The sequence below is a fragment of the Triticum aestivum genome, chromosome 5D (assembly GCF_018294505.1).
Source record: "Triticum aestivum cultivar Chinese Spring chromosome 5D, IWGSC CS RefSeq v2.1, whole genome shotgun sequence".
Classification (NCBI taxonomy): domain Eukaryota; kingdom Viridiplantae; phylum Streptophyta; class Magnoliopsida; order Poales; family Poaceae; genus Triticum; species Triticum aestivum.
This window is the reverse complement of record NC_057808.1, coordinates 180,232,911-180,256,748: the sequence shown is the minus strand read 5'-3', so window position 1 is coordinate 180,256,748 and position 23,838 is coordinate 180,232,911. Positions and strand designations below refer to the sequence as shown.

The window sequence follows — 23,838 nt, the reverse complement described above, 5'->3', positions numbered from 1 at the left end:
TGTTTTCATATACTGAACGTGTTTTGTGACGATATTCTGAACTTCTCTCATTTTGAACTCAGCTCCTTGAGCGACCGGCCACAAAACAAGAAGTTAAGTCGTACTGTTCAGCAGGAGGTCCTCGACCCCGACCGCGTATGTACTTAGTATGACGATGTATTTGTACTGCCCAAAAACATACACGGAAGCGCAAAGTAAACATTTAAGTACATTGGCGGTCACCGGGATAGTCACAAGCACAAAAACTTTTTCTTTGATTTGTTAACGAACTGATGATATAAACACATAGTGAACTGCTACATTTAGTGTATGTTTTCTTGTACAAGTCATATACTGAAGCAGGGATCTGGCTCCCCTGATTTGTAGAAACGATGTCAGGGGCTTAATTTAACTCCTCTATCCACAATCCAGTAGCATCGAACGTCCCTGCTTCCCTGTAGTATTCTACTAGGTAGTTGCATCCACTGCTCTGCATTCTGTACTAGCTGCTGTGGATGTACTACCTGAATGAAAACTTCAGTTTAAAAGAGGACGAAGCTGCCACCTGAAATAAAGCTTCAAAGAAAAAGAATGAGGCACAGAGACTTATGCTACTGATACTTGAGAGAAAAAAAGAGAGCATAGCTTTTACTAATTTTTGGCACTAAACGAAGCCGGTATTGTGTAAACAAATATGCATGCTACTCACAGTATGGAAGGCTCAAACACAATTAAACAACTCCGATGAGAGATGAAACAACTAGTACTTCACCGGACTGAATATGATCTAAAATTTTGACACTAAAAACAAAGTCTCCAGCATTTTTAAAAAAAGTCGGTGCAATGAAGACACAAGCGGCATTTTCTGAACGAAGCAACCTAAGAAATGAAATACTACAAGAGCTCCAACATCAGTATTTGAGAACTCATGGTGCCAATATATATCTTCGGCCAAATATGTCTTCAATAGTTTGAATTCTTGATTGTTGACAAAGTTAATTAGCATACAACTTCAGTGCTAGAAATGTTTCAAAACACAAAAGAGAAGGAGTGCCGTCAGTAGGTCCCTGTAACTTCTGAAGATTCTATTTTCTTCAATTTTACAGATCATTTCAAGGTGCTCAAACCCACTGGATAACTAGAACTAAATCAAGTCATTTTAGCCTGAATTGCAACACTTTGTTGAGTCGAATAAGCATAGCACACATGACAAGAAACTCGCTTATGCTAACGTCTCCCTTCAATTATTTACCAACTATAGTAAGATGGCATGGACAATCTTAATAAGCATAACAAGATAGCATGGACAATGAGACCAGACTTGCAACAAGAAATTATTCATTTATTAACTCATCAAGTTTCTAGAAACTATTAGCAAGATACAAACAGTACTATCTTTGTGATATATGATGGCAAAGAAAATTAGTACTAAGACAGAAAGAAGCCCGCTGAAGCTCAGTTAGATACGGAGGAGTAGTATCTTAGAAGCATGAAAATGAAGCACTATTCGGTTACTCAAATAACAAGGGGAATACATCAGATAGCTGAAGTAAAAATAAGAGTTGACTTAACTAAACTAAAAATAAGAATTGAACTGAACTAAAACTGGAAATTGAACTGAACAAAAAATAGAAATTGAACTGAAGCAATAAACTCAACCGAGACTACTATGAACTTATATATTTCGTTTGCACAGTGAATTACAAATCGCATTTGAACCACTGAGCTTTTGCACAGTGAAGTTATATTTTTTTATAGCGAGCTACACTAGAATTGAAAATGTTTTGGATCCAAAGAGACACAAAACGAGGAATATTCAACTTGTTTTTATACCATTTTGATCATTTGAACTGATAGCAATAGAAAGTAAGCAATAAGTACAAGATGAATCTTTCTGGCTGCTTATTGGGGACAATTATTAAGGTAAAGGTGTTTATCACATCTATGTGTTCAATATTTTTTTTTGCAGTTCAGAATGTACAAACTATTTAAATAATTGCTGAAAATAAATGACAGAATAATAATGTAGCTACCTGCTAGCCATCATAAAAACTAGAAAAGGCATTTAGTTTAACTTTGTGCTAGTCGAGTTTTCAGAACTTTTTGAGCCACCATTTTTTTGCAAATAGTACCTCTTCCTGTGCTTCTCTCCTTTTTCATCCCTGAATATGATTGAGCTTCTTGTGAGAGTGTCGTTGACGCACGCAGAGGACTACCATCAGCGCTCAACTTGGATGGCTGCCAGCAACTGTTGTGGACGGGCCGGTGGTGGTGTGGCCCAACCAGAGGAGGTCGGTGGCTGTGCGACACGTTGCCCAGACGACACATAAGAATTGAACTGAATGGATTTTAGATATTGAACTGAACCGAAAGAAGAAACTGGACATCATACACGCATTTCTACATCAGGATTGATATAGTGTCCACATGAACTTACCTGAAGTTCAGAGATCAAGTGTAAGACATCATTTTGAAGAAGCGGCGCTGGTGGTCGGGAGATCAAGAAGAAGCACTGACTGGCTGCAAAAAATAAAAAGATAAGAACAAAGTCAAGCACCATGGTCTGCGTACAAGCAGATGGAAGAAAATTTCCAAGGAGTGGTGGCCGCCAGAGACATCATTTTTCAGTTAAAACAATGTATCTCTGTAGATAGCAGGAACAGAAGCTCTTTTAGATAACTCAATCATATATATATGAGATGGAAGAGTAAAGCAACAGGAGAATGCAATGCGAGTTTGTAAATCATGTAAAGAAAGAACAACTTGATTTTCCAAAAACCGTAGTATCCAACTAGTTCTCCACATAAAGCTCAAACAGGCCCTGCATGCTCAGCTAATTAACCACACACGTGACTGTTCTTTTGCACTACACCATACTGCACATTCACATTGGCCATGTATAAACGATTTTCTTTTAGGAATAACATCAAAAACAACAGAAAACTTAGCTTGGGAGATGGAGGAACATGAACGGGTCTGCTTCTCACCGCCGCAGCTGCAGAACATATTGATTTTCAGTAGAAGAAAAAGAATTGATCTATATGTGATCCATCACAAAACAAAGCATGCATGCATACATATATCACAAGTTCAGAACATCACAGCTCACAAGCACATCCTCTACGCTTTGGACCGTGGGAATTGTTGCAGTCCCAACACTCTGTACGTGGCCATAGTGATGCCTCCGCTTCATGTCACACAGGTGCGCGCACGGTGTTCGTCTCGCCGCCACTGTTATCGGACAGGTAGAACAGTGGCAGCCTACAAAACAGCCTCAAACATCGTCTGCTGCTTTTGTGGTGACACCTCATGTGGTCATGCAAGACAACACTGTTTCCTTTTTTCTTCTTCTAATATATATTGAACTGCTACTACCAATAACAGAAATTGTAGACTACCATTGTTTCTGCAAAGATAACCACTGTTTATCTAACTAGAGAACTACATATTTTATAAAAGGTGAACTACTAACCAGATAGCTACAAAATTTAGCAATGGTGAACCAAAGAACTACGGAATTTAGCAAATGTGAACTCCTAACCAGATAACAACAGTTTTTTCAGAAGTGGTTGGGATCTTGTGTTGGCAGTGGGGAGCCGTGGCCGGAGCATGGTGGAAGATGATCTAGAGCGTATGCTCGAGCGCGATGGAGTTGTGGACGGCGCCGAGCACATCGATGGACTGACGTCGCAGGTGTCGGTGCTAGAACCGGTAGCTCCATCTTGGCTTTACCCATGGCGTCGCGCCGGATGGCGAATGGTGCCCGGCGACCTAGTCTTGTGCGAACTGATGCGCGCGCATTACCTGGACGGCCGGGACAAGGTAGAGGCGCGTCGGCGGCCGAGAGGTGGAGACGCACCGGCGACCGAGAGGTGGAGGCGCGCCGGCGAACATGAGGAGGTGGGGGTGGGGAGGTTGGGGGCGGGGCTTGGCGGCGCCGGGGGCGGGGGAGGAGGTGGGGGCGGGGCGACAGATGTATGAGGAGGAGGGGGACGGGGCAGAGGTGGTTGTTGCCGACGCTCCGCCCTCCGCCGACGGCCGCTCCTCCAGCGCTTCGTGGGAGGTCGGAGGAGGAGCCATGGCGCGTCGCGGGAGGTGGAGCCGAGGGCGTGGCGCGGCCGGAGGTGGAGGCGGGGGACGTGGCGCGCCGCCACGGGTGGATGGCGGGGGGCGTGCCCGACCCCGGAGGTGGGAGTCGGGGGAGAGGCGCGCCGCTGCGGGTGGGAGGCGAGGGGCGTGGCCGACGCTGGAGGTGGGAGTCGGGGGGCGAGGCGCGCTGCCGCAGGTGGGAGGCACCGTCGTGGCCGACGCCGGAGGTAGGAGGTGGGGGTGGGGGTGGAGGCGATCTGGTTTGAGGGGGAGTTTTTTTCCAGTCAACGAATCACCATCGGGCCCTTAGACCCGTCACGGCGCCGCGGGCTTCCTCGCTCCGGCTCCGGCTCCGGCTGCCGCTCGCTCGCCCGCGACGCCTGCCTCCAGCGGTAGGAGGCGGGTTAGGTTGGGAACGGGTCAGGGAGTTTCTATATATATATATATATATATATATATATATATATATATAGGTAAATTATATGGGGCAGGTGCCTAGGCACCTCATTCGGATCCAACCCGTTAAGCGTTTTGTATTTGAAAATAATCATTAGTACCATCCAAATAATCTTCTTTCCTTTCTCTACCTGCATGCAATTACTTCCGCTGCCATTTATTGCAGATTGGTTTTCAAAAAACTAAAAGCTATTGATTCCCTGGAATAATTTGTTTCCTTAAACAAATTCGACTAGTCACATTAAAAATAGTTTGAACGCCCGTACTTGGTTCAGTATATATCCTATGACTTATTCTAATTTTTACTAGATACGTACAAAATAGTCCAATATATTTGTAAGTGCATACTCAGGCCCGCGAGAAAGTGCATACTCAAGATATTGTTAATGAAAATATACAAATACCCGGGGCAATTATATCTAATGAAAATACATACCGAAAATATTATACCTAATGAAAATATACATATACCCGAGGTATTGTTTCTACTGAAAATATACAGTATGTACATATACCTCGAAGTTTATGGATATATCTCGGGTATCCTAAATGAAATGAAGTTTGAATAACCAACAGTGATATAATTTGGTGCATACTCAAGTCCCAAAAAAATGCATAGTGAAAATATTCCTCAGTATGTACATATACCTCGAAGTGAAATTTATTGGTATATACCCACAAATGACACTACCTTTTAATAGGTGGATACATGTTCGTAAATTAAATACCTTGATGGATGATATGTTTCATTCCTGTAAATATGAATATCTATACAACATAATCGATAGAGATGTATTTGACGCATGATACTCAAGGATTATAATAGCTCTGCTATCTTTGCAAAAATCTTTGTGAAAATCAAAATAAATTGTCATAAATTCCAATTTAAATATTAGTACATGTACATGTATACGTACACATGACGTTTGAAGCGTTTTCTATGTACCTTAGACTGCTAGTTTTCCACACACGTACATGTACAAATATAATTTAGTTACATGCACTAAAATCTGGAAACTTTAACGCATTGATGACTATCAATTAGTATTGAAATGCCATGCACGCATGCATGCATGCTTACCATAAATTTTTGTTACTACCAAATATACTCATTAACGGGTTTACCCACTAGTACTTGGATCAACGGCAATGCCATACATCCAACGGCTAGGAGGTAAGGTGCCCAGGCACCTAGGTGTCCCAAACAGCCGTCATATATATATATATATATATATATATATATATATATATATATATATATATGTGTGTGTGTGTGTGTGTGTGTGTGTGTGTGTGTGTGTGTGTGTGTGTGTGTGTGTAGCCGGTCTATTCTGCTAACACTTCCGCACTGCATGCTCAACAGAAGCGAACTGCATCGTCTTTATGAGAGAGCTGCTTCATTTTCTGGTGGTCCGCCCGCGTTTTCTGTGTGGAATCGGGTATTGCGGGATGATTTAGTTTGTGTCTGCATCTCATTTGACCTTTATTCTTTCTAATTTACAGGAAAATCTACTAGAGTGCTTGCAAATCGAGCGATTTGGCGGACGAGCTTTCTCTGTTCGTTCGTGTTCGCGTCGGATGCGACTTTTCTGTGCTCGGATGTTGAGTTAGTAGGAATTCTTTGATTGTGTTCATTTTAATCGGTCTGTTCACTCTACAATTTGTTAATTTTTAGGAGTTAGTTTTCAATTCCTGTGAATTTGATTGTGTGGGCGGGTGAGCTTCGTCCGCTCTTCTGTTCTTGTTAATTTTTTGGATTTTGTGCGTCGATGCGTGTTTGAATCTTGTAATTATTGTTGCTATAGGTTTGAATTCATTGTATTGCGGGTATAATCGTCATTTTTTGAATTGCAATTTTTAATGAAAGCTGATGTTGTTCGTCCAGTTGCCGTGTCTTCCATGTAATTTTTTGCGGGGGTATTTTTTGATAGTTTAGTGGTTGGACAATTTTTTGGCGAGTTATGGAAGTGCGAGTGAATTGGCACCTCTGTTAGTCTACCACATGTCTGGATTTCTACTACTTTAATTTTATTTGTTGTAGTTGTGGCATACGTTGTAGTACACTGCATTTTTGTTAGTAGTGTACTTCGTTGTAGCTGCATTACAGTGGTTATGGCAGCTTATGAGATTTCTCTTTTCTTAAACTGCATTATGTGTTCTAGAGGACTGTATAATATGCACTTTCGTACTACATTAGCAGTATGGTTAATGTTCTATTCTGCTATTAGAATAGATGGTCCATTATATGCTTGTGTTAGCTAAATAGTTATTATAACAATTTTTTTGAACTGCATACTATGAGAATTCTTTTGAACATCATATGTTAACTGCAAAGTTTCGACCATTCGCATTTCATTGTTACTGTTTAGAGGACTGCTTTTTTATATTTAGGACCACACTATGTGTTTGAGAGAACTGCATTACTGCCAGCAGCAACTTGTCAAAAAAGGGTGATAAAATGATGCAGTTGAGGTTGCATACTTTAAATAGGCATCGTTCAAAGTGTCTGATGGACATAATTTTAAAAGCATACAACATAAGCAAAGCATTAGAAATATGCCACTGATGGCTTGCTTCATATTAGACAGGCTAGAGTGCAAATATTGTAAACTTGAGGGAGTCTTCTTCTTTGTAGAAAAACACCATGGCCACTTCTCCGACCTCAAAGCCATTCTGGGGGACAAAATCTTTCCAACCAGTAGTTATGTTGATGTAGTCTTCAGAGTCGATGTGGTAGTCAGCTTGCATGTCTGCATACCCATTCTTGTGTTGTGTCTCCAAAGTAACCTTCCCTGAACTCGGAGCAGGAAATTTTATTGTGGATGACAGTTTCTGCATTTTGGAATGGGTGGAAAAAGAATTTTATAAGTAAACAACAAATGTTTTTCTTTATACTTAGGATGATCTGTTTATGTTGACTTAAATACTTACATATATATGACTACTATTTTCTAAATTAGTTGCAATGTATGAACAAACTTATATACGGAGTTGACCTCTAGTTTTACTAGGATATATATTATACTGCAACATGTTTGTACTACAAGGTCAGTTACAGTGTACTTCGCCAGCATGTTAAGAGAACTGCAACGCTGATCTACTGACCCTCCTTTTTGTTCGTGTGTTGGGGTTCTGATCTAACTAGTGTCGATACCTGGTGTGGTACTGAAGAAAAATAGGTGGAAGCATCTAGTCTTAATAGCTAACAAATCTGAACAACAATACAAATTCTGTTTTGTATTTGTTGACACTACTGAACAAATTGATTGAACTATATATTCAGATGTGGATTTGCTGCCTAGATTATGTCGAAAATTGTGAGGGAAAAAACATACCCAACTTTCCTGCAGATCTGCGGTTGTGAGGCGATGAAGAAATGGCGCCCGAAACCCCCTCTTGGGTATCATCACGCACCCGAGCATGTTGCGCCACTCGGTGTTGGTGAGCTCTAGACCTTCTGCGTACACGCATGTGTCCGCTACCGGCGCCATCCTTGCCAAACACCCGCACTTACAGTCCATGGCGGGTGCAGTGGAATTTCAGAGAAGAGCTGGGGATGGGATGAACTCTAGATCTACGATTTGAAGAAAAAGAGGAACGGGGGGAGGAGTTGTGTTAGTCTGGAGCACGAATGGATACGTTTTTATGTAACCAATTGAGCAACGGAAGTAATAAATGTTGTGGTTGGTGTTTGGTGGTGGATTGGTTCTGATTCAGTGTACGCGAATGCATTTGAGAAGCAACAGGACTACTTACATGAAAATAGCGAACTGCATTATCATATCACGACGAACTGCAGAATGCATGGTTGGGCTTGTGTTTGTGGAGTGGTATGTGGGATTTTTTTAATTTTCAGTGGCCTCTCTTTTGTCTGTTGGGCCTATGTTCGGGGAGTGAAGACGCATTGGGCCCAAGTCGGCCTGTGAGCACGTCTGGTTCCCGGTGCGTTGTGTGTGCGGCCTAATGTTTAGTCCCACCTCGCCCGCAGAGGGTGCGCTTGACCTGTTTATAAGCGCTGGCGAGGCAGCCGTATCGAATTCCTCTAGTTACTTATTTGGGCGCTTATACACGGCGCTCGCTGCTCTATGCTCTCCGACCTGTGGGCCCATGTGTGCCCGGCCCCATGCATCGTGGCTCAGAACGGCTCGCCTTCTATGGGCGCAGACCTACTACGAGACTGGCTGGGGCCGGCTGCACCTGTGGTGGTCAATTTTTTCTTTGTATTTTATCTCTTAAATATTTTTTCAAATGTAGGGGCGTGCACTGCTTAGTAAATCATCCGTGCACTGCATTGATCAGGGTTCCGTACTGCATGTGCACGCATTCCGTACTACATGTACAGTTCTCATTTTGTTTTCGTGTTTTTGCTCTTATGTATTTTTTTTCAAATGTAGGGGCGTGCACTGCTTAGTAAATCATGTGTGCACTGCATTGATTATGTTTCTGTACTGCATGTTCACATATTCCGCACGACATATACCGGTCGCATTTTTCTTTTCGTGTTTTTGCTCTTATGTATTCTTTTTTCAAATTTAGGGGCGTGCACTGCTTTGTTGGGTATGTGTAAACTTCATTCGACAGAGTCTGTACTGCATTCGTACACATTTTGCACTGCATGTGTCCTATTTGCACACTACATCTTCGTTCGTTTTGTGTAGTGCTCGAATCTAATGATACATAAGCAAACAACAGAAAACAAATTATCACAAGCATTCTATACGACAAGTTCATCATCAGCAAACTAAGTTCAAGAGAAAGCAATCTAACATAATCAAAGTTCATCATTACAAGCGATTCTGCATGACAAGCAAACTAAGTTCAGCAAAAGCAAATGATCACAAGCAAACTAACGATACATAAGCAAACAACATAAAGCAAATTTGATGATAATTCTAAAACGACGCTAGCATTGTTGGCTCTTGGCCGGCACCATCTTCTTGTTCAACAGTTAGCGTCTCCCCATCCCCAGCTGCTCCTGGCACGTTTCTTGGGGGGCTCCTCCTTCTCCAGCTTTGCACGGCGAAGCCCGTCCTGGGTGAGGGTGATGCGGTTCCATATCTCGTACACTGCATAGGCGTCCTTTGCCGCGTACTCAATGTGCCTCATGGACAGAGGCAGGGTGGCCCAACGCACTACAAAAAAATACACTTCCGTGATGATACGTGTTTGTCACAGTAGGTCACGTTTTCTATCATGCATGTACATCCATGACAAATTTATGACAGAATCAAGATAGTCATACATGTGCTGTTGTAGAAGTGTTCCATGACATTACCAAAATTATCATCACGAAAGTGTCCACTTCCATGACAATAAATCGCGCATCACAGAAGTGCTTTCGTCAAGGGTGATCGACACGTGGCATCCACCGTAACGGAACGCCGTTAAGCTATCGGGTCTGGTTTTGGATCTGATAACCCGTTAACAGCCCGGACCAATGGAGATTTTCCACGTGTAAAATCATCATTGGTTGTAGGAAAAACGTGTCAGCTCCGTGTTGGCACAGGTGTCACTCATCCAATGGGCGAGATGCGCCTATGATATGTTAACACGTGGACCGGCCCAAAAGTGGCCCATAAAGTTTAAATGGGTCGGCCCAACTAAAGGCCCACAAGATTTTGCGGACCATAATGGGCTAGCCCAGCTAAAGGCCCGCAAGTTTTTTACGGGCCATAATGGGCCGGCCCAGGTAAAGGCCCACAAGATTTTTGCGGGCCATAATGGGCCGGCCCAGGTGAAGGCCCACAAGATTTTTGTGGACCATAATGGGCCGGCCCAGCTAAAGGCCACGAGATTTCGCCGACATTAATGGGCCGGCCCAGCTGTAGGCCCACAAGATTTTGAGGACCCTAGTAGGCCGGCCCATTAACTGGCTGCCATGTTTTGGGCCAAATGCCGCCCATATTTGATCCGGTCCATTAATGGCCTGCCACGTTCCGGGCCTAATAATGGCCCATATGAGATCCGGCCCGTTAAAAGCCTACCACGTTCTGGGCCAAATTACGGCCCAGATCAGGTCCGGCCCTTTAAGAGGCTTTGGGCTAAATTATGGCCCATATCAGATTCGGCCCGTCAACTGACGCTATGCTTTTGGGCCCATTGCTAAGGCCCATTTAGTAATTCGGCCTGATATTAGTTTCGGCCTGTTAAGGGCCCGTTTAACATTTCGGCCCTATATTAATTCGGCCTGTTAAAAGCCCGTCATATAGTTGGGCCTAACTACGACCCGGTTTGCATCCGGCCTGCTCGCAGCCGATAATCTGATTGGGCCAAACAAGGACCGAGACAATTTTGGCCTGTTATAAGCCCATGATTTGATTGGCACATTCATGGGCCGGGGTCTATTTCGGCCTGCTGCCGGCCCGTGAGCTGTTCGGCACGTTTCAGGCCCAACCTACTTTTCAGCCTCCTAAAGGCCCATTGAGTTTTCTTGGGAAAATAGGGCCGGCGGTTTACTCGGCCTATTAAAGGCCCGAATCTACTAGTGGGCCAGTTTACATTTAGGCCTGTTAACGGACCAAGATGACGGGGCCCATGATGCGGATCATACATGGTGATTTGCATGACGGCCCGATTATGTACCGTAATTTTACGGTTTGGCCGGTTTACTGCGAAGACAGGATATATATACAGTAAAATAACTGCAGCATCGTGAATAAGAAAAAAACCTAGACTATACAATAAAGAAATTACGGCATATTACATCCACTGGGCATCAAAGTTCGCCACTATGATAATAAAGCACAAGCAGACAGCAGATTACATACACTGGGCATCAAAGATCGCCACCAGTGCAACTAAACACGCCGACAAAATAATATACAAAACCGACAGCACTTCAATAGAGTTCAAGAAAGGTTAGCCCTGCTCGGGAGCTGCAGCGCAAGCAGCTGAGCAAGCTGGTGAGACTGCACTTGTTTGACACTTATATCCTCCTCACTCTGAAAGATAAACAAGCAGACAGATGACAGGTTTTGCACATACAAGTATCAGTGCTGACAATTCATCACATTTCTTACTGACGAATAAAGTGACACAGTTTAAAATAGCATTAACACAATATGGTATTGTTCAGGTCAAGACATGGCAGGAAATGACATTGTGAAGGAGTTGGCAGCTTCACGACACCACTGGATTACAGATCAAGAACTCATAAGTATCAATGGTTAGTGTGCTGTCAATTTATCCCATTTCAGATTGGCAAAATAAGATCACTTGCTCTGTATAGTTTAATTTACATGGTATGAAGAAGGAACTTGGTTGTACAACTGAAAACTTAAATTGAGAAGGACAAACTTTTGTTTATGAACTGGAGTACATAATAAACTTTAAACATGCAATTTGATGCAAACACCAAAAATAAACAGCTGTTGCAGTCATGCCTAACCAAATATACACAACAAAGTTTGAAGGCTTGAGAAGGACAAACTTACATTATTGGTGAAGGCAGGCTCTATAAAGCCCTTGTCCATGCTGATGGGGGGGGGCAATTCAAGAAGTTTACCACAGAATCTTCTTCATAAGCATTGCCTTTATTCTACATTTTGTTAAGAGTAAATATAGATGTGACAATATAAGAAAAAATGGAGAATATTTAAGATAAGATGAAGAGTGATGCTACATAACCAAGTAGCTATAAATGTAAGTACAGCGATACAGGCAAAAGGTACAGCCAAGAGCAATGCAGAGCTAAACTTCTTCAGTACCATCGGTGTTATCCAACCTTATGGTAAGAGTAAATATAGATCTTATGTGTAGAAAATGGAGGGCAAAGGAAAATAAGCTGCAGAGTGATGGTACATGAACAACTACCTGTCAATATAAGTACACTGATAAAGGACAGCAGGTACTTACAAGAACAATGCAGAGCTAAAAAATTCATTGGCATTGGATATATTCTACACTAATGTAACCATTCATACAGATCAGATAATTTGGAGCGAACAATTGATAAGCAAGCTATCATGCATACTGCTGTCACATAATGAACCAGGTATGTATGCAAGTACAGTGATACAGGACAACAGGTACTAACAAGAGCAAAGCAGCGGGCAGCATATTTGCGATATCCTGTCGTTCTTTTCAAACCGGAATTCTTTTTCGAGCAGATTTCCTGCAAAAAAGATCCGTAAGGCACATGCGGAAAAGTAGAAGTTCAAATTGTCATGCGATATCATAGACAGTACCTCATCCTCGGAACGAGACCAGTGCATAACAAGGTTTTTCCATTCAATGTCTTCTAAATTTAGCACAGGAGACTTCACCAGAAATTCGTTTATAGACTTGCCATCAAAGTGTGATTTCCTCAGGTAACACCAATACTGCTGCAATGCTTCCTTGAAAAGCGCAAGCAAGCTTTGCTCGTCATGACTATCCAGATTGACCCTCGCCTACTTACAACAATGTAATGTAAATCATTGATGTGTTCAATCAGCAGAAAACAGGAAAATAATCACCATGAATAATAGCACTTACACGTAAGTGGGACAGGAAGATGTGAAAATGGTGTTTGTCTTCACTATAATCTTCCAATGATGGGAATATATGCACGTAGTCCCTAACAACATTGAAAGCATTGTCTTTTAAACTGGGAATAACTGGAATGGGGTTCCAATCTGCAGGAATTGGCCGTCTCTGCAGTTGGGATAGGTCTTCGGCCGGTGGACTTGCTGTACTTTTTGCTGGAGTGGGATTTTTCTGTGGTACGGCTGGTGCTATGGCAACTGAAATCGGCATACCTTTTGCTGGAGTGCAGGTCCTGTGTGGTGGGGCTAGTGGTGTGGCCAGTGAAGTATGGGTACAGTCTGCTGGAGTCGGTCCTACGTTTTGTGTCACTGGTTGTACAGCCAATATAAGTGGGGTGCTGTCTGATTTCTCCGGCACAACCACGTTTTTCAAGGACTTTGCTGGTGCTCCTTCAGGTTCGGCAATCACCCTCTTCCTTTTTGATGTCTGATGCACAAGAACAACATTTGAGTGGAAAAACATGGTATGATGACAGATGGAATATGTATTGATAATGGATGGGCATGGCATCTCGACATATATGATGAGTAAACTAAGCAGATGGCGGTGCAACAAAGTAGAAGAAATGCAAGACAACATATGCAAGATACGCGCAATCAATAAAACCTTGCCAAATTAGAGCAGGCACCTTGATGGGTGAACATGACAGGCCATCTGCCTTTGACTCCTCGAGGTTAGAATAGTCATTAGGATCATATTCTGAACAAGAATCTACAGGTGGGGAGCGTATGAGTTTCATTGCATCCAGAATGGCACTCAATGCCTTGGTGCCAATTTTGTAAGTCATTGCAGTGTTCCACAATATTCTTCTGATGCGCGGATTCTGATATTCACTGTAATTACGTATAATATCTGAGAACCATGAAAACATAAATAGTTGTGAGATTATCTTTGTAATGCAGAGGATATTCTAATATAGGGGCGCCCCTGTAAACACTTGTGTGCTATCACTGGATTCTGATGAGAGAGCTCATGTGTGCTGTAATATGGTGCGTGCATTTATATAATCTGGCACAAGTACACAAAAAATAGGCTCCAGAAGTAAGGATAGTTGGCAGATGATAGGTTCAAAATATACTGTATAGAGAGTTTATTGCCAAACCATGATAACAAGAGCACACAGCAACTAGGCAGATCATAGTGTACATAAAAGGGGTACACCATAACCACGATATATAAATCGGGAAAGTGGAACTGGCTTGAAAATACGGTGTTGTATTGCCGCTAGTAATTGAAAGCCTATCGATCAAGTACATGCCAGCTCTATCAGCTGTTGACTGCAGATGTCCCTGCTCCCCTTCCTGACAAGGAACATACTGTACGTACTAAATACAGAATAACAAAAGAGGAACATGTTAAAGAACAGAAGAGGAAGCATATTCTTGAGGTTCCGCTTAATTGCATACAATGTTGGTTGCCCACTCATGATGAATCACAGCGCCCAAAGAAATGCAATTCCATGTTGTCTCTCTATATGTGGCAATTTTGAACAAGAGTCATTAGGATCATATTCTGAACAAGAGTCAACAGGTGGGGAGCGTATGAGTTTCATTGCATCCAGAATGGCACTCAATGCCTTGGTGCCAATTTTGTAAGTCATTGCGGTGTTTAGCTTCAAGAGTGGACTGCTGCTAGTGCGACACAAAGCAGCTACACAGATCATAGTGTAGATATAACGGGAAAACCATAAGCATCAGAGTAAAATCAGCAAAGTGGAACTTGCTGGAATATATGTGCTAGTATTGCCGGTACGGCTAGAAAGGCTTCGGATACCAGCTCTCTTCAACTGAAGGTGCGGTACTGTTAATATCAGTGTAACTCTCAAAGGCGACACAGCTCCCCGCATTTTCTTGCTATTCTTATAGGATTCAAGTGGGCAGGCCACTACAAATCCTATTCCCATGTTTACAAAATCCTACGAATCAAAGAGGCCCGACGAGTTCAAAGTGTCCATACCAACCGACCGTATAGACCTCTACACTGCAAATGTCCCTGCTCATCTTCACTACAAGGAACATACTGTACTACTATCATACTCCCTCCGTTCCAAAATATAAGTCTTGGTAGAGATTTCCACTATGGATCACATACAGATGTATCCAGATACATTTTAGAGTGTAGATTCACTCATTTTGCTCCATATGTAGTCCATGGTGGAATCTATACAAAGACTTGTATTTAGGAACGGAGAGAGTACTTATTAAAGAAGAACGGAAGAGGAACATGGTAAAGAAGAGCAAGCAGATTTTGGATAATAAAATGTTCGTTGCGCAGTGCCCACACATGATGAACCAGAGCGCATTAAGAAAGCAACTCCCTGCTGTCTCTCTATATGTGGTGCACGTGCTTTTTCGAAAGTAAAGTAGGAACATTAGCTGACCAATTAAATGTTATCTGTTTTAGTAATATCAGCATCATATCAGATTCGTACTTGAGCAACAAGTTTGGAATTATGAGTGGCACGTTGTTTAGCTTGATGGATTCAGGAGCAGTGCTAACAGGTACGATGATGGTACTGAATATAAAGGCATGTCCGCATTTGGGTCAGTCGACCATTTCAGGCGGTTGGATGAAGATCCTACGTCTCCTAACCCTTCTTCTTCCTCGTCTCTGATTCTTCCCATACAGAACACCGCACGGGCCGCCGGCCGGACCATCGGCCCCCACCGCCTGTGTTCCTCCGCCACCCCCCCCCCCCACCCCCGCCCCCACCCGCGTCGAGTTTTCTTTGTTCGGCGAGGCCCCACCACCGCCCCCCAACCAAAGTCCCCACCCGAGCCCCTTCGTTCGCACCGGCGAACTCCGGCGAGCTCTGAAAAATCGACTGACCCAATTTTGAAATTTAGTCTACTGTGATTTAACTAGTGTGGAATATAAAAGGGGAAAACCATAAGCATTGGGAGTATAGTGTTGAGCGTGCCATGGCGGATCTGAAGGTGCAAACCGGACAAAGGCAACTTCGCAACCAATGTTTGCTCTCAACTAGCAAGTAAGTGATGGACAAGAAATCAGAGTAAAGCAGTGGCGATCTATTTTCTTGCTGCGATAAATAAGTTGAGCAGATACGAAAGAGTACCGCCTCTGGTGCGGCGCCGTGTATGCATCTGCTGAGAATTTGACGGTGCTGCGGTAGCGATGGCTGTCGGCGGCGTGGAAGCAGATCTAGGAGGGTAGACGGTGGCGGCGGGGCGCGGTGGACGAGACGGTCGTAGGAGCGGCGCCGGCAAGGTGGACGACGGCGGGGATGAAGCGAGAGGACGGGATGCAAGGATCCCGGTCCGAAGCCGTGGATGAGAGAGGTCGATCTCTTGTAATGGACGGCGGCGTCGGGGTATCAGCTCCGGCATGGTGGAGGAGGACGGCGGTGGATGGGGTGGCGGACGGAGGAGGCTGGGGTGGAGAGGGTGTTTTGGCGCCCACGGAGTACGAATGGGGAAATGGAGGTGGAGAGGAAGGGGGAACCATGTCTTCAGGGCGCGCTTGTCTCAAATGCGAGGAAATTTACAAACTTAGCCCCCGTTTCAAATTTCCTACATCACAGCAATATTAGTCGGTTGGGGATAGGACGGTAATCTCGCATACACCGAATATTTGCCGACGAGAGTTTGTTTTTGGCGCCCACCGTGTATGAATCGGGGAGGGAGTCGATTTCGGCCGAGGACACACTGTGTTTTGGCGCCCACCGTGTATGAATCCGGGTGAGAGGCGGTTATGTCACGTTTGAGTGAAATTACAAACCTACCCCTATCGAAACCTATAGAAATCGAGCAGATAGGCTTTGCGTGGCAGGGATAGGCAGTAGTAATTTCCATCTCGCAGATTTTGGTTTCGGGCGGTTACTGCGACTTTCCCCGCTTCGTTCAAATTTTGCAGAGTGCACGTTTACCGTGCCAACTCAATTCGAATCCCGTTTGTATTCTATTTTTTTCGGGCGGGATCCATTTTCGATTGGAATAAAATTCTATATACATCATTTTTTATATATACTTTCAAAAGCACAACACCCTTTATACATAAATATGGTTTACAAATGGCATGATCTCAGATTCATAAGGTTGTATCCATCAATTTGGATTTTCAAATATTTGAAACCACTTTATGTTGAAATCCAATGTATGCATTCCTCGCTAACTGTCTCCAATTAATGTGTGTTTCATGCGGGTTTTTTTACTTCTCAAACATGTATAATGTGTTTCACACACGCAACATATAGTGTATCCCGTTTAGACATTAATTGCATATAAACCATGCATTGTTTCTAATTAAAGAATCTATGGATCACCAATATTGATAAACTATATAACATTACACGTGTCCCGAAATTCAAATGAATATGCATGTTTGATACACCAATTTGCGTTATGATATTATCGATGTCGTGATCTCCAGTTTAAATATTTGAATCCCATTTAATCCAGATATTCGTCTCATATAACTATCACTCATGCTTATATAGGACTATCTCTCTAGACCTATACGCGTTCATCGTCTCTCGGGTATCTCTCGTGCTACCTGTATGTCGACAATGATCTTTTATCTTCGTAACACACTGACGGTACTCTCTCCCTCGACCTTCATCACTCTATCTCTCTCTAAGTATATCTCGCTCCCTGCTATGTGTCTCTAACTATGATTCTCCATGTGGAATCTCTTTCTCTCACACAAACACAAAACTTTGTCTTCCGGGGTCTCATTTCTCTCTACTATTCCCCTGTGTGCCACTCGCACACCCCTAATACAGAGATGTCTTTCGCTCCTTAGGTATGAGAACCTACGACTCTTCCTCTTAAATATCTCTTTCTCACACACAAACACAAACTCTGTCTCCCAGGGTCTCATATTTCTCCACTGTTCTCTTGCATGTCGCTCACACACACTGTCTCTCCCTAGAGATATCTTGCGTTCCCTCATATGTTTCTCTAGCTATCACTCTCGTTTTGAAATATCTTTCTCTCTCGCAGACACAAAACTCCGTCTCTCGGGATCTCATTTCTCTCCGATATTTGTTTGTATGTGAGTCACATGCACCCTTTCTTCATCTCTCTCACACCCACACCCATAACTCAGCCTTCTGATCCACTCGACTCCTATCTCTAACGCACACTAGCTAGCATCTTTATCTTTCTATTTATCTGTTTCTCCATCAACCTTCTTTCATTTATAGGTTGATCTCTTTTGCACAATCGTTGTGCCTCACTCCCTCTGCTCGCCATAGATGCATGCTCCAGCCCACGCCACTATCTCTTAAAGACAAAAACACATGCTCAATTGTCGGGCCTTCTTCCCTGCATTCTCGCATGCATGCATATTGTCATACCGATCCGTCTCTCCCATGTCGTTGATCTTAGCTTATGACTTATGTCTTCTTTCTTTTATCTCGATCATGCGCGCGCGCACACACACACACATCCCACGTATACATGTATACCTCTCACACATGCACGTTGAAGGTCTCTATGTCTCCATACGTAGTTAATTACCCTCAACCCTAACGCCACATCGAATCGTTCTCTTCTTGTGTGCACATAACTTCCGCCTGGATGGGTAAAACACACACTCACACTTAACAATCTCCTTGTAGCTACCCCCCTCTCACTCTTCCCCTATATCCCCGAAACCAATAAGACCATCCCTTCGTTTAATTCCCGCCTACATGCACCATCGATATATAGTAGTCTTCCTTGGTGTCTCTCGAACAAGCACGTTCTCTCGATGTCGACTACTCTCACGCGCACACACCTTCTCTTCCCTCTCTACGGGCATTTTCTCTCTCGCACCCCATCGTTGGTGGCCTCTGCCATACAAATCACCTCTCTATGATGAAGCCATGCACACTTAAATTACATCCACCACCGAAGACCCCACGACACACACACACACACACACACGCGCGCACCCACCCACCCACCCACCCACACACACAGTAAGACTCCATCACACACACACGCACACACACACACACTAAGACTCCATCTCTCTCTCTCTCCCACACACACACACACACACTGAGACTCCATCTCACACACACATGCTCTAGGCGGAGCATTTGTTCCTACCACCCTTCATCCACCCTTACCCGTATGATAAACAATCACCTTAATTTACTTGTATAACATGGACAAATTCCACTTTACTTTAGTAGTTAGCAAACTTATCATTTGTACCCTTATAAAAAAACCGAGTTGGCGATGATGGTGTGCCTGCCATCTTGTAATATAGACCGTCTGATCTATACCTGATGTATAGAAAGCAAACTATGATAATTTTACAAAAGATAGCCACACCTCTCTCCACATCCTTATCTCCCACACCTCATTGCTGAGCAATTAAAAAAGAAAGTCTCCGGAACAATCAAGCATGCTGGCCGCTGCCGCCTGCCGGCGCTGTCCATCCCCATGCCTCCGCCCATTCCGACCACCAGTCACCACCACGCTCCACTCCTCCTCACCTTATCTCTCATCTTTCATTTTTTCGATGACATTCTCGAGATACCAGTTTTCTGATAAAATTCTCTAAATATCATTAGTTTTTACACATGGGATTACTCCTGCATGGGTAAATCACAACATGTGTTTTGTAAAAAAATGCATATTGATGTTCCGTGCAATGCACGAGCATCTTGCTTGTAATTATATAACGCAAATCACGAGCAGGAAGTGACATTTTTTTAACACAACCACGTTAACATGGCCACGTAAATCGCTAGCTAAAGTAAATGCCATTATACTTATATCCCGATGCAAAAGGTTGAGTACATGTCCGAAGAGTAGAGTCGCACACACGCACTCTGTCTCTCAGAATCTCACACACACACACACCAATTACGTGATGCCCACTTAAGTAGACACGTATGTTACAATTTGTGCACCCGCGGGTACACGTGATGCTGCGCATTTATTTAAGCCGGACGACGAACCCAAACAGTAGCTGCATTCATTCCCCTCCCGCCGCCTCTTCTCTGGTCGCCGTCGCCCGGTAGCCATGGCCTGGCCGAAGGTAACAACATACACCATACTCCCGCCGGAGCGGCTGTTTAATCTGGAAATTTTAGTGGTCATGCATGCATCTTTTTGTGCTAGCACTCCTATATAAGGGTTGACCGGTCGCTTCCCGCGGACGTGCGCGGGCGGTGGAAGAGGAAGGACAAGGGAAGCGGGCTGTGGAGAAACATTTTTTACCACAATTTCTTAGGAAACTGAGTGCAATAATTGAGTAGTTTTGCAAACTACCAGTACTACACATGAAACGGTTCAAAACCTATACTCCCTTGCCAGCGCGCGCTTCCCACGTGAAACGGCCAGTGTCGCCCTGGAGCATCATTGCGGCATTAATGCCCGGCCAGAGCGGAGGTGACCTCTCACTGGCACCGGCTTTGAAGCGACGCGACGACCGAGAGAGCGCCGCTTCCCAGTGCACCGACTGCTCCGCGTCGAGGCTGGCCATCAACCGGGGTGATGCCCCCCTTCCGTTCCGCACTCTAATCTGGTGCATGACACGTATTACATTGACCCAGATGCTGCTGGTTGTCCCACATGTCAGCGAAGTAGTACGTAGTAGTAAGAAGAAGCAAAGAATCACGCGGTATAAGTCTTTCTAGAGATTCCAACAAGTGACTAGACTACACCGCGTGCAGTATCTCAAATCTCCCTTCCGGATTATAGGGCTCAAATCTCAAATCACATCAACCAAGGCATTTTGCGATTGGAGGAATGTATCTCATACTTTACAAAACTACCCTAATTAAACTCATGCATTAATTACGTAGTTCTCTCATTTTCCTCTCCGCCTTGGTCGCGGTGCACAACTATTGACCACTCCTATATGACTAGCCGCTCTATCTACATGCGGGACATCAAAGCATCCGGGCCCGCGTGCCATCCACCAAATCACAGCGAGGTGCTACAGTCGAAACTCACCGGTCACCCCGGTGTGGCCGTCATGACCCGTCATATCACAAAACCCACACCTTTACCGGTAGTGGTAAGGTGGCCTCGAAGTTGGACTGGACGAAGCAACCATCATTTCACTGGAACGCTCGTTGAAGCCCTTTCTCCCCTTTCTTGAAGAAAACCTCACTCCAGGCTACTCACTTCTGCCATTTTTCTTCTGTACCGACGAAGGAAAGGTGGGCGAATCAGTGATGCTGCTATATTTTCATTCCAAGAATCTTCTTTTTGCGAAGCACTGACCGATTCTCACAGCCTATTCTTTTCCCGTTTTCATTGCGATTGTGGTTTCCTTTCGATTGCTTTTTGTTTGTCAGTTCATTGATGGATCCTGGAGCACTAGGCAAAGAGTTGCCGGCGGACAACCCACTGGAGACAGCGATCTCCAGGAAGCGAGCACCGACCAACGAGTTGACCATGTTGGCGGGCCAACCCATGGAGACGAAGAACTCCAAGAAACAAGCACTGGCCAAAGAGTTGACGACGTTGGCGGACGAACTCCTCAAAGAAAGTTGGAAGAACAGCAAGGGCCCCACCGTGCCTACCCCAGAAACTCTGATGGCCACCTTTGCGCGGCTCAAGGCCGAGTTTGAGGAGATAGTCGCCATTGAGAAGCAGTATTCCCCTGGCAAGGTGATGGCCCCCATCGAGGACGAGGAGATGGCCCCCGGAGGGATGGGATCCCCCGGTGAGCTGCACAAGGTAAAAAATAATGGCTTATTACCGAAAGTTGTGGTTTTTGATTATTTGCAATGTGCTTGCTAATATGTTAGGGTTGTGCAGGTGCCGGTGGACGTCCTTGATGATTCCGATGTCGCGGCCCGTCCTGTGGACAACGCCCCAGAGATCGTTTTCGATGTCGCGGTCCGTCCTGTTGGCATCGCCCCGGAGATCGATTCCGATGCCGTTGTCCATCCTGTGGACATCGCCCCAGAGATCGATTCCGATGTCGCGGTCAGTCCTGTGGACATCGCCCCAGAGATCGATTCCCATGCCGCTGTCCGTGCTGTGGTCATTGCCCGAGAGATCGATGACAAGAAATAGTTGGTCGCGCTAATCCTTCAGGGTAGTTTGCATTGCCCTGTGTTTAATTACCAGAACGATGCGTGTTATCAAACCATCTTAGGGCTAGTGCACTGTCTTGTGTGGGCGGTACTTGCTACTTTTGTTTGATAGTGAATCATGCGAACCCTCTCCGAGTTATGGAAACAGATGTATCCTCACCAGCTTTTGATGTAATATATGGCATGCTTAGATGTAAGTTTGAACTGTTTATCATATCAGCAGGGCTTATTTGATGATTCTTGGTGTTAGTAGGCTAGCTACTGTGCGAGCTATAGTACTTGCAAAACACTCACCGAAGAGAAATGTTGGGGCTGATGAGCTCGTGGTACGCTTATACTGATCCGTCGTCGATCGGCCAATAGCCCAAGCTCCTAAAATTGTAGGCTTAGCGATCGATCAGACAATAGTCGACACGGATACATTCAGGCCTCATTTGGTTCATAGGTTAGGAAAATCGTAGCAAAAGTACAGAGACGTACAACACAAAATCATAGCAGTACAGAGACGTCCCTCCGTTTCAAAATAGATGAGTCAACTTTGTACTACTAACTTTGAAACGGAGGGAGTACAGATCCTAGGCGGGCTAGTTTGGCCTAGTGGGTTTTAGTGATATGACGTGGTACAGTGCCGTCCAGTCTTCGCGTGTGGTAGCAGTACTGCGGGTAGAGTAAGTTTTCTTGAAGAAGCGGAATTCAACGAAGTCATGATGGTTCCTTCGTCCGACTAACTTACAGTGGGAAAGGTTGAGCCTGCGCTACGACCGGGGTGGACCAGGATAATTTTGTGCATGGCAGGTGGACCAGGATGGTCGACGTCCCACATGTCGGCGAATGAAAGTATTCTTTCCGATATAGTGGACGAGCAACGAGTATTCATTGTTTATTTTTGATGAAACCTATTGTCTCCACTGTTACGACGGAGGAGTGTGAAACACGGCAGCCCAGTGAACTTGGCATGTGCACCACTCCCTCCTTCCTCATGTAATACTACCATAGTGTTGACTATAAGGTTACAACTTTTTCTCACTTTCTCTCTATCTATTTCCTCTCAAATGTTTTTTACCTTTCTTTTTTAGACACAATTGTTTTTTATGCCTCTTTTTTTAGAATTAGTTTTTTATACCTAGGAGCACGTGTAGAGACGAGCTCCTGCAGATCCCACTCCTTGACTTTGTCAATGCCTCTCTCTCCTCCACATAAGCGGGCTTGTCGAGAAGACAAGAGATGATCTCTTAGCACAATATGTTTCACCATGTTTTTAGGAATAACTAGTTATTGAAGATAAGGCTAAGAGATGATCCATTGTACACATGTTTTTTTGTCATCTCTAAATTACATGCAAGACTTATGATAAGACTATCTTATCAACCATTGTACATGCCCTTTATAGCCCAGAATTTTACTGGTAGTACTTGCTATGAATGCGGGCAGCTGGCCTCTGAGGGGGGAGCGCGCGCGGGGAGGTGGTGGGGTGGGGGAGGGGTTCTGGTGGGCCAGGGCGGTAAGAAGCGGGCTTGGAAGCGGTGCGGACTCCCGCATGGCCCACCTCACATTATCACCACATATTTCTTGGAGTCCGTGCACGGCGGGCGGGCGATCTCTTCTCCCTCCCCCGTCTCTCTCCTCTCAGCCGACGCCCGCCGAGCGATTAGATTTCGGCTATCGACGGTTTATTCAATTGCAGTCCCACATGTCAGTGAAAATGCAAGACAACGCGTGTCCCCTCTGGTGAGCGGCGTGCGAGCCGGACTGTCGGGGGTGCGACGTGAACGCGACGC

At 44.5% G+C, this 23,838-nt stretch overlaps 1 long non-coding RNA gene and 1 other non-coding gene across 6 annotated transcripts; both read right to left on the bottom strand.

Annotated features, from left to right (window-relative positions):
* Positions 1-227: 227 nt before the first annotated feature.
* Positions 228-4,480, bottom strand: LOC123120009 (uncharacterized). Of its 5 annotated transcripts, XR_006459254.1 has the most exons (5): positions 3,521-4,480; positions 3,057-3,385; positions 2,417-2,974; positions 2,112-2,278; positions 228-544 (listed from the first exon to the last, which is right to left on the bottom strand). It is a non-coding gene; the product is annotated as an uncharacterized lncRNA (long non-coding RNA). The 5 variants fall into 5 exon arrangements; XR_006459253.1 differs by having other exon boundaries at positions 228-555; positions 3,057-4,480; XR_006459252.1 differs by having other exon boundaries at positions 3,057-4,480.
* On the bottom strand, positions 2,381-2,443 carry LOC123126436 (small nucleolar RNA snoR101). Its single transcript, XR_006461684.1, has one exon. It is a non-coding gene; the product is annotated as a small nucleolar RNA snoR101 (small nucleolar RNA).
* Positions 4,481-23,838: the final 19,358 nt, after the last annotated feature.